Below are 17,130 nucleotides of genomic sequence, written 5' to 3' on the forward strand. Positions count from 1 at the left end.
ATTCTGGGCAATTAAAGTAGTGTCAAACCAGATTATTTCTGCAGTGTGGATGCAGCCAGAAATGCAGAAAGGCACCAGCTTTGCCAGCTGATAATGCTGCTGTTGTGCGGTTGGCACGCTAGATCATTGAGGAACAGCATCATGAGAAGGTCAGGAGCGGCACAATTCAGATGCCAATTAATAGAATGACTCACTGGAAGTATGAGGCAAAGGAGACAACTAGGAATGCGTTAAGTGGAGATAAAGAGGGCTTTTTGTCTTTATTTTTTTAAAGGCCCACACGTATCTTCTAGCCAGCTTCTAACACAGAACCAGATGGCAATTTGCTGGTCCCAGGGCTTTATTCGTTTTTAAAGATAAAAATCAGATTTGTTGACCTTGTACCTACAGATATGAAATCTTAAAAGGAGTTAGGATGGCAATGCCATGTTCTGTTTCATATCCAGAAATGACAGAGAAATCTGTGGCACTGGTTTACAGAGCAGGGATATGCAGGGACGCAGCCCAAGGCTTTTTTTAAATCAGCAGTGACTATCTACAACAGTAATTTCCAAACTTTGGTCTTCCAGGTTTTTGGACTTCAGCTCCCAGAAGCCCCAGCCACTTTGGCCTACAGTCAGGAATTCTGGGAGCTCAAGTCCAAAACACCTGGAGAAGCAAGGTTTGGGAATCATTGGTCTACAACATCATCTGCTCCTCAGCCCCTCTTGTCCCCTCTCAGTTTAAATGCAATCTCCATAGCAGCTGGAGGGGAAATAAATTTTTATCAGCAACAATGTATTCTTATGAGCTATCCTTGATGCAATCCATAGTATTTCAGGTTAGCTTGGTCTTGAGTGGGCAGGACCTCTTAGCTTTACAAAATATCTGTTCTCTCAGATGCACACAGACGTTATTGCTGTTGCTATGTTTTAATAATAATAATAATAATAATAATAATAATAATTTATATTCTGCTTTTTCTCAAAAGAATCAAAGTGGATTGCAGGAATATCAAGACAAAATCACATACAATTTTTAAATATGATTAAAAATCCCAAACCCCCAACCCTTCCTCCAAACATAAAATTATTAATCAATCCCTAAAAAGAAATCAGGACCAAAAGGCAGCCCTAAGGCAAACCTATCATGGAGCTTTCTGAGGTTGAGAGCATGCGACTCGCCCAAGTCACCCAGTGGACTTCCATAGCTGAGCAGGGACTCAAACCCTGGTCTCCAGAGCCATATCCCAACGCTCAAATCGCTACACCATGTTAGCTATATATACACATACAGGCCTCACCGGGAGTACTGTGTCCAGTTCTGGGCACCGCAATTCAAAAAGGATGTTGACAAGCTGTAACTTGTCCAAAAGAGGGCAACTAAAATGGTGAGATGTCTGGAAATCCTTTATGAGGAACAACGGAGGGAGCTGGGTATGTTCAGCCTGGAGAAGAGAAGGTTCAGAGGTGATATGATAGCCCTGTTTAAATATGTGAAAGGATGTCATATTGAGGATGGAGCAAGCTTGTTTTCTGCTGCTCCAGAGAACAGGACCCGGAGCAATTGATGCAAGCTACAGGAAAAGAGATTCCGGCTCAACATTAGGAGGAACTTCCTGACAATAAGGGCTGTTCACGAGTGAAACACACTCCTTTCTTTGGAGGTCTTTAAACAGAGACTGGATGGCTGTATGTCAGGGATGCTTTGATTCTGTGTTCCTGAATGGTAAAATTTAAATTGTGGTAGTTGTTTATGTCACAATTATTAACACTAGTACAAAAAAATTACTAAGGATTCTGTATGGTGTGATAATGGGAGGAAGTCAGTAGAAGGGGGACACCACAAAGGGGGACACACTGGGTGACGCCAACCCTAGTGACGCCACTGCACCTAGGGTGACTTAAAATTTCTCCCAAGTGACCATGTTATTTAATGTCCTTGTTCTGATCCTTTAAATTGTTGTCGTAACTTATGGTTTTAAAATTATACTGTTCTTATATTCACTGGGGAACATGAATTCAAAATAGTTAATACTCGAGAAATTAAGCATGACCAGGTGGGCACCCCTACTTCCAAGCAGAGAAGTTCCTTTCTGACTCAGCCTTACTGACCGATAAACTTCCAGAGTCTTATCTTGACTATCTCTGGACAGGTAAAAGCATAATTCTCCCAAGCCCAGGCCTGTGCCCTTTGCCATGGATGCTCACCCACCCTGCAATGATTCTTTCTGTCCAATGCCAGCTATAGTAAGAAAAGGCTGGCACCAGACTCCGAAAGGGAGGGAAAGAAGAGGGAGAGAGAACCAGCTTTGAGCAAACCTTTGGAAATTCTTAGAATTTTTGTGCCCTTGTTTCTGTGCATTGAACCGAAAGGCCCTCGCTGTGGAAATTTCACATGACAGTAGTCCCCTCTCCCTCCTCCTCTTTCCCCTCCTTCCTTTATTCCATCACTTCCCACTATCACCACTTTTTATAAAGTTTCTGCCCTTTTCAAAGAGTTAAGGATCACTGCCTTTCCTTTCAATGCTCTCTTTTCATTTGGACTCAGTCATACAGTTGCTCTGATTCATCCTCCTGCCCACATCCATCCTGTTTTTTTAGAAGGCCTATATAAATATATTTATTCACTTATTTACAATTTATTTTATTTATTTTCCAACTCCCCCCCCCCCCCCCATTTTTTGTTGGTTGCTGCATGCCATCAAGTCGTTTCCGACTTATGGCGTCTCTAAGGTAAATCTATCACGGGGGTTTTCTTGGCAGGTTTCTTCAGAGGGGGTTTGCCATTGTCATCCTCTGAGGCTGAGAGGTCACCCAGTGGGGTTCACATGGACAAGCTGTGATCCAATATTCAAACCACTACACCACACTTCCCCAAGTACCAAGGTCCAAAGCAGCTCAAAATATAATTAATAAGAAGAGAGAAGGCAGAGGTTGAGATCCACATATGGATCTGGTTGGGATCCACATCTGTGATCTTAGGCATGCATTGTGTTAAATTATAATATTGCACAATGGAATGGACAACCACTTGTGCATGAGTCAATAATGGAAAGAAAATTTGGTATTATTTGTTTCCAGGTAGAAAAATGAGTTTCCTGACTGTTGAGAGACCTTTGCTGGGAAGAACAATGGACCAGTGAGAATCTTGCACAGCTTTCTCCCAGTATTTGAACATCCCAAAATGTGGCAGATGAATTATTCTGAGTACCAAAACACATCTTTTGCTGGAGCACACTGCTCAAACAAGCATTGCCTTTACATCCTCTTCTCCCATTTGCTATTAGAGTAAGGGAGTTAGGCAGTATAGGTCTTGCTCATACCTTCCAAATGTCCCCATTTTGCAGGGACAATTTTGATGTATCCTCCGTGACCCCCTTTTTCAGTGGTGTATACAATGTCCTCCTGCTGCTTTCCTTGCTTTCATTATTGCAAACTAAGGGACTGTATAGATCAGCATCAAAGGCCAGCATAGGGCAGAGTGGCGACGTGGTGTCCGCACAACACATGCCTCAACTCTGTCCTTATGCCAGCATGATGCCTCACGCCCCACCACACGGCAGGCAGTGTCACAGTGCCAAAGGAGTGTCTAAAAGCCATAGCGCCGACAGCTATGGCGCCCTTTCCGCAGCACAGAAAGAAGCCACTTTTTAAATCTCCTTTTCATGCCATGGAAAGTCCAGAAACGGACTGCAGAATGTAGTTGCCGTGGGCCCAATCCGGCACTATGGGGGCAGTCTTTTAAGCCCCTGAGTTCAAAAATTTGCACTCAGTTAACTCAGTGATGGGGAAAGGAGACAGCGGCATCCACACTGCAGAAATAATCCAGTTTGACACCACTTTAACTGCTATGGGCCAATGCTATGGAATTCTGGGACATGCAATTCTGTGAGACATTTAGCCTTCGCTGTCAGGTGCCAGAGCAAACTACAGTTCTAAAAATTCCATAACATTGGGCCATGGCACTTAAAGTGGTATAAAACTGGATTATTTCTACAGTGCAGATGCGGTCACTGGCTGCCAATGAAACCTGGGTACCTAATAATTGAGGAGTGGTCTCTAATGGTAAATGTAGTTTCCAAAGAATTGTGGCCCCCATTCAGCATAGGTTTTGTCCCTGTCCCTCAGGGAATGTAAAGAATACAGTCACATTTTCTCATCTACAGCAAGAAAAGGTCTCTTTTAAAACCACTGAGAAACCTTATTGGAAAAAATGTCAGCCATTGCAGAAATTTTCTTTTTCACATTACAGGACATTTGGGGGTAAGTTAATCACAAAGATATTTTGACGTGCAAAAATTAGGGGATTTATGCCCCCCCCCAAAAAATGGCAAAAAACGTGGAGGTTCGGTTCTGCTTTTTAACCCAAAATGATTTTTTGTATTTTTTAAAAACACGCGCACATACGCCAAAGCTGATCTGACGCACAGGGTTGTCAAACCAAGGAAAAAGAGGCACCCATCTCAACCTTGCTGCAGGAGAAATAAGCTATAAATGTAAATCAAAAATAATATACTGGAGAGAATGTGACTCATAAATAATATTTCCGACCCCCTTAACTTTTTTATGTCCAAATCCCAGACTCTTTTGCTACAACCACCTAGATTATATAAGATTACCCTTTGTCTAGAGACCCTGTTAAACCCTTAAAAGGGTCTCCTAAATTTAGAGAGGGGCTGCGGCCAGCCATTCACTGCTGGCAGCCAAGAGCTATGTCAGTTTTTTAAAAAGTCAGTCTCTCTCTCTCTGACTTGTCTGCTTAACCAGACCTGCAAACCCACACACACAAATTGGAAGATAGAACTTCTACATAAGGTGAGTATTTCCATTAGAAAGCCTAATATCTATTCCACATTTACCACGTTATTTCCTGAGTCTTGTATGAATGTGTGAGCGTATGCGCCTGTATGTTTGAATCCTTGTTTCCAATAAAAGAGACATTGATTGTACTTAGAGCCTCTGCCTCATTTCTGGATTTCTAGTTCCTGGTATAAAGATTGAAGGGGCGATCCCTGAAGTGTGGTAACAGGCCTCCTCTTGGGACCTTGAGCTAATTAAATTCCCCATTGATAATTTGGTCACTGTTCACTGTTACACTACAGTACTTTGCACTGGCAAACTGAAAAGCTATGATGGCAAGGCTATTCCTCTCATTACTGTTGAAAGCCTTCGTTCCCTTGAGAACAGTTTTGTTTTTCCTCCTTTGCCTTTTCCTGTGTGCTAATGGTCTGTCCTCAACCTGCACTTCCCCACTCCATTCTAGAGTTGCTTTGCTTCGGTTATGGGTGAAAACCGGTTGTAAACACATGCCAAAGGATTATTTTAATATATATTTTAATATTTTATTGTATAATTTATAAAGCACAGCACATTTCACCGTATTACTGCCATTATTTACAGAGTGCTCATTTCACAAATACAACTAACAAGAAAATGTCAATAAATTTCCACTGAAGCTGGTTTATCATCCCTTGATATTACCATCTTTACAGCCAAAATATTTACAATTCGTTGTATTTTCTTAATTTCTAAGTGACCTTCCCTGGTAACATTTGCTTTCATGATTGATTTTTTAAAAATTATATCTATGTCTCTTAACTGTTGTCTTAATGATAACTTCAGTATATATAATGCTAACATTATTAGATTGGGAAATAGTGAAAGGAGCCTTGTTAGGTAACTTGGAGCTAAGTCTAGTTTTTTGTCATTTTCATATTTCTTTGCAGTAGCTTCTGATCGCTTCCCATTCCTTTTCTACATTTTCTTCTGATTTTCCTTTTATTAGCTGCATTAATCTGTCCATTTGGATCATGTCCTGAATTTTTAATAACCATTCTTCAATAGTAGGTAGTTTGTCAGATTCTACCCAAAGGATTTTCAATAGCCAGGATTCACACGGAGAATGAACCCAGGTCTCATTCTCACTCCTATTAATGAGAATGGCACAGACATCCCAGGTGGAGGATCTTGGGATGCTTCTTTCAAAAAATATTTGGTTATAACTATATCCAGCATGGTGTGGTTGTTTTGCAGTCAGACTAGGACTCTAGAGACCAGGGTTTGAATCCTCTGGATTCAATTACAGCACCCAGTATTTGAAAACTATTATGAGAACCAGTGTGGCATAGTGCTTTGAGTGTTGGACTCTGAAGATCAGGATTTGATTCCCAGCTCAGCCATGGAAACCCATTGAGTGACCTTGGGCAAGTCACACTCTCTCAGCCTCAGAGGATAGCAATGGCAAACCTTCTCTGAACAAATCTTGCCAAGAAAACCCCATGATAGGCTCACATTAGAGCCGCCATAAGTCAGAAACGATTTGAAGGCACACAACAACAACAACAAACCTAGTATTTCCCTTCCAAGTACTAACCAGGCCCTGATGAGCCTCCAAGATAGTGAGAACCCAGTAATTTCAGAGTAGTTAGGCAACTAAGGGTGCATCTATACTGCAGCATTAATGCAGTTTGACACTGCTTTAACTGCCATGGCTCCATGCTATGAAATCCTGGGCTTTGTAGTTTGGTGAGATATTTAGCCTTCTCTGTCAGAGAGCTCTGGTGCCACAACAAACAACAAATCCTAGGACTCCATAGGATGGAGCCATGATGCTTAAAGTAGTATCAAACTGCATTAATTCTACAGCGTGGCAGCAGTCCCAAAAGCAAAGAATATGGGTTTCATTCAGTGGCATGTGGTCTGGTTTAACTTCAAGAAGGGAGAGAAATTTGGGGATCATGTCAAAGGTATGTTTACCCCATCCTTTGCTTGCTGGCCTATTCAAAGAAGCCTTAAGTTGTTAGTGTATGTACAGGATACAGGAACATAATAAGAGTTTCCTTCTAGCAACAGGAGCTTGAGCAAAATGTATTGTAGGGAGTTACTTTTCCCACCACAGCGCCCAGTAAACACAAACGCTGGATCTGGTCCAATGTTATCCCTGGTTTCCTGCAATTTCCCCTGATTGTTACCTTTAAAAAGTAACATCAAGAGAATGCACCCTCCCCCAGAGCATACTTAATTTTCTGAGCTGGGTTTCTCCTACTGAAGTTTCTTTGCTAGATTCCCTTTGGTTCCTGTAGTTTGACCAGAGAAAGCTTAAATCTCATCCTCAGAGTCAGTTCAAGATATTTGCTGCCTGAAGTGAAGGGTATTCCATATACAGAAACTAACTGGAAAGGTTTCCAGGTTCATTATCTGAAATGGTTGGGACCAGAAGTATTTTGGATTTCAGATTTTTTCCAATTTTGGAATATTTCCATATACATAATCAAATATTTTGGAGACATTCATATTTCCTATACACTTTACACACATAGCTTGAAGGTAATTTTATACACAATATTTTCAATATAATTTTGTGCATAAAACAAAGTTTGCATCCACTGAACCACCAGAAAGCAAAAGTATCACTATCTCAGCTGTACTCAACCTGTACTTTGAACTTTGGGGACCGGATAGTGGGTTGCTTCTGGGCCGGGGAGTAAGTAGATCTCCTCTGAGCTTTAGTCTCAACTTTTCAAGGAAATCTTGAAGATGTTGAAACCAACCCACAAAATACAGTACATTCAGTACCTTGGCTGGCACTTTTAAGTTCAGGCTAAAACCTGGAGGAGATCTGCCACCCCACTGGAATGGAAGCCACCAGTTGCAGGCCCTGAAGGGATCAGATGAACATGATACACTGTCAGTACTGTTCTCCAGCGATGGATTATATGGAAATAGATAAACCTACTTGCTTTCTGAGAGGGAAGTCATGGGAGAATTGTACAGGGATTGGGAACTGTTTATATGCTTTCTACAAAAAGAATGGGGAGGAAAAGTAACTCTGGGATTAACATGAAGTATGGATCAGTGGAAAGATTTAGGCAATATATGGCAATATTAGATCTTGATGTATTGATCCATTGATCCATTCCACAGCTTGGATTAGAGAGGTTTCAGAAGAAGAGTGGTCAACAAGGCAAGGATAAGTAGCCCTTCTTGTGCTTCCGGTCTATGGCACAATGGACGGTGGTTTGTACAGTTCTGACTGGATGGTACCATTGAATGTACAATGCAGAAGGGATGGTTGGGCTAAATAAAGATAGGAAATGGCATAACCCTACTAGTGAGAGCTGAGTATGATTAGTATTTAGTCACATAAAGTTCCCATGTGAGACAATTCAGACATATCATCAATGAACTACAACCTATTCTGAATGATAATTCCTCCTTCTCAAGAGATATTCCCTACAGGTAGCCTCCCAGGCTCAGTTACTTTTCTACAGGAGGACACATAACATGGATGGAGAGGCGGGTACAAGACCTTGCCACAAATCCAGATGCCAACTCTGCCCACACATCTCCTAGGGAATGTCATCAGACATCCAAATCACATCACCTACAACATTAGAGGTACTTTCAGTTGCTTATTCTCTAATGCAATTTATGTCATTGTCTATCAACAATGCCATTCAGATCACTCTAGACTGGGCAAACAGGCCTGTCTGTACCAGAGGATAAACTAACATAAATCGGATGTTAGGAATGGGAATACACAAAAAACAGTTGCAGAACACTTCAGTATTCCTAAGCGTTCCATCTCAGGCCTCCTCAGAACAACCGTCATTGACCAATCTACAAAGAAAGACTGGAAAAAGAACCAGCAAATGTAGAGTATATCCACAATTAGAATACATCCAGAAACGTTTGGTATTTTAAAAACATTTTTGACATGGGCTACTGCAGAAATAAAGCTGTTTGACAATACTTTAACTTCCATAGCTCAGTGCTATGGAATCCTGGAGTTTGTAGTGGCACTAGAGCTCTTTGACAGAGAAGACTAAATCCATCACAAAATGATAAACCCCAGAATTCCCTAGCATTGAGCTATGCAATTAAAGCAGTGCTAAACTGCATTAATTCTGCAGTGTAGATGCAGCTGCAGTCATGGCCATTAAACAGAGTGCTATCACTGCACAGTGTGAAAGGGCCCTAAGGTCTCCACCAAACGATCAAATTTCTCCCTGGCTGGTCCTTTGGAAAGGCTTTGAAAGCTGATTTCTTTCTTTCTTTCTCTCCTGCCCTGCTCTCAGTTAAAGCATTTCCCTGTTCCATCTCACCCAACTGGGCATGCCTTTGTTATGACAGAAGGAACGTAACTAATGGAGAGGGAAATTGGGGAAGAATGTTTGGGAAGCTTGCAGCTTTTCTCTTTAAAACAAATAGGCAAATTCCTCTGGTCTTCTGGCAGGATGGAAGAATGGCCGAGGGGTTTGAGGGGTCTCCCTGGCAACTCCCTGGCATTTTGCAGGCGAACCCCAGGCAAGGAGGAGGAGAACCATAGCAGCCATTGTGCTGAGAGGGCAGCAGGACTCCCAGAGTTGGACAGCGGAGAGAGAGATACCCACTAGGCTGGATAAAAATACTTTCTGTTCAATGGCCAGCTAATCCCCCAGCCCCCATTCAAACCATACAAGTCTCCATTGGCAAGTCAGCTGGACTCGTCTTTAGTCAAAAGAAAAATTAAAAAGAAGAAACATCAATTTATCTGTCATGTTCTCAAAGCCCTGGCAGCTTTTGAGCCTGTGTAACTTTTGTTGCTGTTGTTGTTAAAGGAGGGCCTTTCTAAAGGGGAATAATGTGATTTTTTTTCCCCAGCAGCGCTAGGAAATTTTTCCATTGGGACCGACCTTGAACAAGAGAGGCTTATTTAGCTGAAAGGAGAGAAAAACTGTACCATGGCACAGCTCTTCAAAGATGGATTGTTTTTCAACCAGAGCAACACATGGGCAGAACTACCTACCTATGTTTTTGAACCGAGATCTATCTGTTTTGCTGTTATGGTTTTGCAACCAAGTGTCCAGGCATCCAAGACTGTTCTTGGAATTATGTCTCTCTCTCTCTCTCTTTTTTAATGTTAATCTTTACTGGAATTATGTTCAAGGTTGCTTTTACTCTGCTGTTTATTCATTATTATTATTATTATTTTAAAAAAAACCCCTCTTACTTCAATGTATGTTCTTCACATAATTTGTGGGGGAAATTATATAAAACACCCATCTTGGGAGAAAAGCGAGATATGAATCCAATAAATAAATAAATAAATATTTAACTGTGAGGTCGAAGGCTTTCATGGCTGGCATCCATAGTTTTTGTGGGTTTTTCGGGCTAGAAGACTCTAGAACATGACCACATAGCTTGAAAAACCCACAAAAAACTATAAATATTTAATTGTTTCCACAGTGAAGGGCAGGTTATACAGGGTTCAGTCCCTTGAATAGCACTTTTAAAATTCAGACTAAAATCCAGTGTCAGTTCCTTGCCCCCATTAACATGGGAGCCACCGGTTGCCCTGATTAAATGAAATAGCACTAGAAGAAGATAGTGGCAACCCAAAATGGAGCCTATAGACACTGATGTACAGTGGACCCCTAGTATCCCCTGAGGTTTTGTTCCAGGACACCCATGGATACAAAAATCCATGGATGCTCAAGTCCCATTAAATACAGTGGTATAGTAAAATGGTGTCTCTTACATAAAATGGCAAAATCAAGGTTCGCTTTTTGGAATTTACATTTTTTAAAATATTTTCAATTATAAAGAATCCATGGGTACGGAGGGTCGACTGCATTCAAGCCTCGAGTCAAGTCTATCCCAATACTCAAGCTGAGTCTCAAGTCTTTACAAGATACTTTCAAGTCAAGTATCAAGGTGAGTCCTCAGGTCTGGGAGCCAAGTTTAGGAGGGGAAAAAAGGAGGTAAGATAGCTTCTCACAGGAGAACAGCAAATGTGTTGGGCAATGGGATTGAGATCTGTTTGGCAGCCTGTCCCAGGTGCACATCAGAGGAGCTTTAAAAGGATCCTTCCACCTCAAGCCCATTGCCTAACCATTTGCTGTTCCCCTGCAAGAAATGTTCCCTGCAATCTAGATGTTGCCTATAGAGTTCAGCACCTTGGTTAGCTCCTTTAAAGTTTGGACAATTCTGAAGCACATTCGCTGCCTCGCTGACAAGCAAACTAGCAGCTGCCATTGGTGAAACAAATAACATTATAGGAAGATGGTGGGATGTCTGCGTGAAAAGACTATTCTGACACTGAAAACATATCCTTGGCCTGAGACATGTGCTCAGATGGCAGTGATGTCTTCAAGCTTTTTGCTCCAAGTTTCAAATCCATTCTCAAGTCTCTCCCTTCGAGTCTCAAGTTCTTGAAAGATACTTTCAGGCCATCTCTCAAGTCGAGTCAAGTCTGGGAGCCAAGTTTACTTTAATTCTTCTCTGTCAAGAGTGCTGCCACCTCACAAAACTACAAATCCCAGGATTCTGTAGGATGGAGCCATGGCAGTTAAAGTGCTGTCAAACTATATAATGTAAATGCACCCTTGGTGGAGCTCTTAAAAAGTTAGAGGATACATGCATCCAAGGTACAGACAGAAATGTGCTTCGAACATTATGCTGATGTGCTTTTGCCCTGTTGTTAGCTCTGTTTGTTTATGCTACAAGTCACAGAACACTGCTAAAAGTTCAGTAGATATTAAAAGAAAACTGCACACGCACTCATGGCAATCCCCAGTTTGCTGGAATGGGGTAGATCCAACCTCTTTCCACTGCCTCTTCCACAGGCAGATTAGATTACCTCAATAGGAGAGTTAGTCTTATGTATATTCAAAACACAGCTGTATTGCTGCTTCTTGCTTGGTGTGGACTCAGTTTACCATCTGACCTCAGACAGTGGCACTAAAATGTATTTGACATTCAGGGAGAAGGGACACTCTTGGGCTTCTCCCCCAGTGCAAAATTTCAGACACAAAAAGCTTAAGTTAGATCCAGTTTATGCATTCAGCAGAAGGAGCAGGAGAAACCTAGAAAGTGCTATTTAGACTGAGGGTCAAAAATTCCAAGTTTCAAAAACCTAATTTCAAAAGAGAGCCACTGTAGTGTAGACTAACTTAAAGAAGTTAGCAGCATAAGCTTTTGTATACTTAAACTTTCTTCCTCAGATGCATTTGGGTCCATCCAAAAGCTGATGATGCCAACTTCTTCCTTCCTTTCTTTCTTTCAGCTTGTCTCAAAGATGCTACATGATCTCTTTAGATATTAATTTTATTGATTAGCATTGGTCATATCTTTGAACTCTTCAGAATAATAAATCTTGCCTGGAAGCCCAGTCCATTATTCAAACAACTACACCATGCTGGATCTCAACCAGAACTGCATCTCTGCTTCTATTTTATATTAAGCTCCTGTACAAAGCCCTTCCTTGCTTGGTTACAATATTTAGTGTCTTTCTTCATTTTGCAAAATTGGGGGATCCAGCAGGTTGGTGTCAGGTCTGTTTTTCTTCTTCCACCCTGTTCTTCCCTCCCCACAAATAGATCTCTGGTTATCTTGACCCCAGAGGCAATCTGCGGTCTTTTTTTATTTTTGCTTGCAGCCTAAAGTAGGTGGTACCGAGACTGATGTCCTTGTGATCGTCTTCCTCCCTTAATCCCATGTTTGAATTCCAAACATTATTACTTTGGGCTCTATTGCTCTAACTGGGGAGGTGATGACATTCAATAACATAGGATTACTGGGCAGCTCAGACAGACGGTTAAATGAGCAGTGCTTGGATCCCAGCCCAACCTCAGGTTCCAAAGCTTTGACACTGGGCAGGTTTTGTTTTTGATTTGTTCCCCTTGATAGGTCTGGAGGGAGCTGGGGCAGGCATGGATTATGTGTCTCATTGATGGCTCTTCCAAAATCCAATTAACTAGATAGAGATTCTGGACAGTGCCTCCCTTTGCTTGCCCCACTGTGTCTGGCAGAGCTCACATCCCCATCAAGTATGTTTAGGATTTTAGCCTTAGGCTTTGATTTATGATATCTCAACACACACTTCCAAAAAAATATGGATTTGGGGGCAACTGACAGTTTAAAACAATACAGTCAACCCTTGGTATCCACAATTTTTTAATCCACAGATTCAAGCATCCATTTGAAAATATTTTTTTAAATGTATATATTCCAAAAAGCAAGATGTCATTTTGCCATTTTATATAAGGGAATATTCAGAGGGGAATATTTTCAAGCCATGGATGCAGAATACATAGATATGGAGGGCCAAATGTATCCATTTGCAACTTTTAAAAAGTTCATGAAAATCATTTTTCCAGTGTTATGCTTTTTTGTAAGCAGTTCTGCACGATTGAATCCACAAGTACACTTTGTGTGTGTGCGTGTGTGTGCATTGTTTGCCTTCAAGTCATTCCCAATTTTATGGTAACCCTAAGGCAACCCTATCATGGGGTTTTCTTGGCAAGATTTGTTCAGGGGGTTTGCCATATAAAACGTATTGTTCAGTACATGCTATAAACCCCTTTCTTGTTTTTACTTCTCTTCAAGTTCTGCTTAATATAATGATTTTGTGAGTGGGTGGTTATCCCATACTCAAATGCACATGTTTTTGCATGCATATTTCCCAAATAATACAGACACTTTGCAGGCAATTTTAATCCAGAGTATTGCATCAGAGACAAAAGAGAGAATCAGACACATATGGAAAGATAACTGTCTTCCAGTTCTCACATTGGTTTGGCACCTCCAAATTGGAAAACGTCTTACAGAAATGTGAATGGAATGAAATTGTCCCCCATCCTTATTCCTCACTCAAAGACCTCCTGGCTTGATGGATTTTCTCATTGCCTCACATCCCTTTTTTGCAGCCATTTCTAACAGAGATGGTGAGAAATATCTAGTGCCTTGAAACCTAAGGGGAATTTGGCTTCCCACACAAAATGTTATTGGCCTAAATCCAATGGCACACTTTCTTCACAGCACTTTCCACGCTGCAAGAAATCTCACTCCAGAGGGTTTTACAGCCTTCTAAAGAAGATTTTGATGGTGCAAAGGGGGTACGGGAAGGAATAATTATTATTATTATTATTTATTTATATTGCCCCACCTCTCCCTATGGATCGAGGCCCTGATCAGTTGTTATTGTTGTTGGATGTCTTCAAGTTGTTTCCAACTTATGGTGGCCCTAAGGTTAACCTTTCAACTTTTTTTTTGCAAGATTTGTTCAGATTTGCCTCTGAGGCTGAGAGTGTGTGACTTGCCCAAGGTCACCCAGTGAGCTTTCATGACCAAGTGGGGATTTGGACCCTGGTCTCCAGAGTCCCAGTCGAACACTCAAATCACTACGCCATGCTGGCTTTCAGAATTATTACCATCCTATCCTCCAGTTTTCTTGGCGAGATTAATTCAGAGGAAGTTTGCCATTGACTTCCTCTGAGACTGAGAGAGTGTGACTTGCCCAAGATTACTCAGTGGGTTTCCATGGCTAGGTAGGAATTCGAACCCTGATCTCCCAGGCTCCTGGTCCAACACTCAGACCACTACACTACACTGACTCACTGTCAGTGAAAGGAACCAAATAACTAAAATCAAGTAAATTCTCAATTAAGTTACATATTTTCCAGTGAAAAGGGGAAACAAGATTAACTGTTTTTAACTTGATTGGTTTAAACTGGGATTTCAGAATTAATCTTATCCAGAATTAACTAACTAATTAAGTTATTCATTTAAAAAAAAAAAAGAGACCTGCTAAAGAGCCAATTAATTGTATATTGACCAGGTGGTCTAGAAATGTTTATTGATTAGCCCTTAGGCCATTTCAAAAATAACACTAAAACAAGTAAAAGACACTATAAAATCCTATTGAAATTCTATAGTAACTAGAAAAGAGCCAAAGGTGGTCCTTTAGCAAGCTCTCTTTTTGAAAACGGTTAGGGATCTTTGTTAATCCCTGAGGGCCAGAGAATTACAATGTTGGGGTCACAAGACTATTTATTTATTCTTCAAATTGTTGTTGTGGAAAGGCTCTGTCAAACAGTTGTGGTCACAAAATCAAACACTAGGAGTAGTTCCAGAGAGACAAAGTATGTTGAGGGTTTTTGCAGTTAGCACTCTCAGTATGCAGAACTTTGCATTTGTCACGATTGCATTTCATTTTATTAACATCTGTCCAATTTTCTAGTTTATCTAGCTCCTTGCTCCACCCCATCTCTAAACATCAGCATAATGGGATGGCTTTTATGTGGGGTGTTTGTTATATGGGGTGGGTAGTGTGGTTTTATTGCGGTTTTAAATGATTGTAATTTTATATTGCTTTTAGCTGATGTTCTTAATTGTTTATTGTAATACGTTTCTCAGAATTTTTATTTGTGAGACGCTTTGGGTCCCTTTCTGTGACAGAAAGATTTCTTTCTAGCTATAAAAAAGATGGTTGTAGAAACACTTGAAATCCATGTAAGATAAAGACAGAAAGATGAAAAAGAAAGTAGAGAGCAGAATCATGGGCTATCCAGTCCAAGCCCCTGACCAGCGCAGGATCTCCCGACAAAGCATCCTCAGCAGGTATCTCTCCAGCTTCTTTTTTGAAGATACGTATCGAAAGACGGAGGTCCAAGACACACTGCAGAACTAATCCAGTTTGAGACTGCTTTAACTGCCCTGGCTCAGTGCTAGGGGATTCTGGGAACTGTAGTTTTGGGAGACATTTAGCCTTTTCTGTCAGAGAGCTCTGATGTCATAACAAACTCCAGTTCCTAGGATTCCCCAGCACTGAGCCAGGGCAGTTAAAGTGGTCCCAAACTGAATTATTGCTGCAGTGTGTTTTGGACTCTAACTGGATATAGGCAGAACTTTGTCTTTGTCCCTATTGCATTTTATTTTATTCCTGTCTGCCCAATTTTCTAGTTTGTCTAGCTCCTTTTGAATTCTTTGCCTGCCTTCCAATGTGTCAACCGTGTCTTTTTATGCCATCTGCAAACTTGATAAGGATTCCTTCTCCCCTGTCATCTAAATCAATGATAAACCGTTGAAGAGTAATGGCCCTAGGATCGTCCCCTGTGGCACTTCTTCATTTGAGATCTCCATCCATTTTGAAGCATAGCTGGTCTTTGACCTTGAAATTTCTAAATGTTAAGTTTGATTTTTTAAAAATTACTTTTTTATTCTTTTCAAATTTTCTTGGAAAGCACCACAGCTTAACAAGTTTGCACTTTAGCCACAGGAAACTAGACACATGCAAATACATATAGGCCGTGCATATGACATTGCAATGTAAAGGTATACTTTTAATGTTGCCAGTTGTTTTATGTCACAGCTATTACCATGACATTTGGGGAGATGCAGGAATCACAATTTAATTCCTGATGCCTGTGCCAGGAGGAAGATGCGCTATAAATAAATAGAATAATAAATAACCAAACAATAATTTATGAGTAACATTAGTATAAAAAGCATTACTAAGGATTCTATATATGGGGTGGATGACACTATGATTTACTCCACCAAGTGATGCCAGCCCTAGTGATAATTAAACTGCAAATCCCAGCATTCCGCAACAGGCAGCCATAGCCATTAAAGTGGAATAAGAACACTATAATAGTGTAGTGTGATATTCTCCCTCACCTTAAGAGCTGTGGCTCCAGCCTATGGAATCCTGGGATTTGTAGCTTTACAAGGTCTTTATCCTTACTCTGCCTAAGAGTGCTGGTGCCTCATCAAACTACAAATCCCAGTTTTCAGTAGGATGGAGCCAGGGTAGTTCAACTGCATTATTTCTACAGTGCAGAGGCAGCCTTGGTTTTCCTGAGGACTGGTGGCTCACCAAACTAAAAATCCCAGGTGTCTGTATTTTGGAGCCAGGGCAGTTCAAGTGGTGTCAAATTACATCTTTTCCACAGCATCGAGGGAAACTTGGTTTTCCAGAGTACTAGCAATTTACAAAAGGGCAGATCCCAGTTTTCTGCAAGATGGGAATCAGGTCAGTTAAAATGGTGTCAAAGTTCATCATTTCTACAGTATCAATGCAAATTTGCTTTTCCAGAGCACTGGTAGCTCACCAAACTACAAATCCCAGAATTAGTATTACTTCTTTAGCACAGAGGCACCCTTGTTTTTTCCAGGGAGTGGAGCCTCACCAAACTTCACATCTGAGACTTTGTATGACTTCTCCAGTGTAGAGGCACCCTCGGTCTCCCCAAGCCCCACCCCCCAGTTTCCTTCAGGACGGAGCCAGGGCACTTCAAGCTGTGCCAACCCGCCTCAGTTCCACAGTGCAGACGCACCCACAGCCCCGCAAACCCTGCCAGAAAGTGGCGCCCACCCTCCAGAGCCT

This window comes from Sceloporus undulatus, chromosome 5 (assembly GCF_019175285.1).
Source record: "Sceloporus undulatus isolate JIND9_A2432 ecotype Alabama chromosome 5, SceUnd_v1.1, whole genome shotgun sequence".
Classification (NCBI taxonomy): domain Eukaryota; kingdom Metazoa; phylum Chordata; class Lepidosauria; order Squamata; family Phrynosomatidae; genus Sceloporus; species Sceloporus undulatus.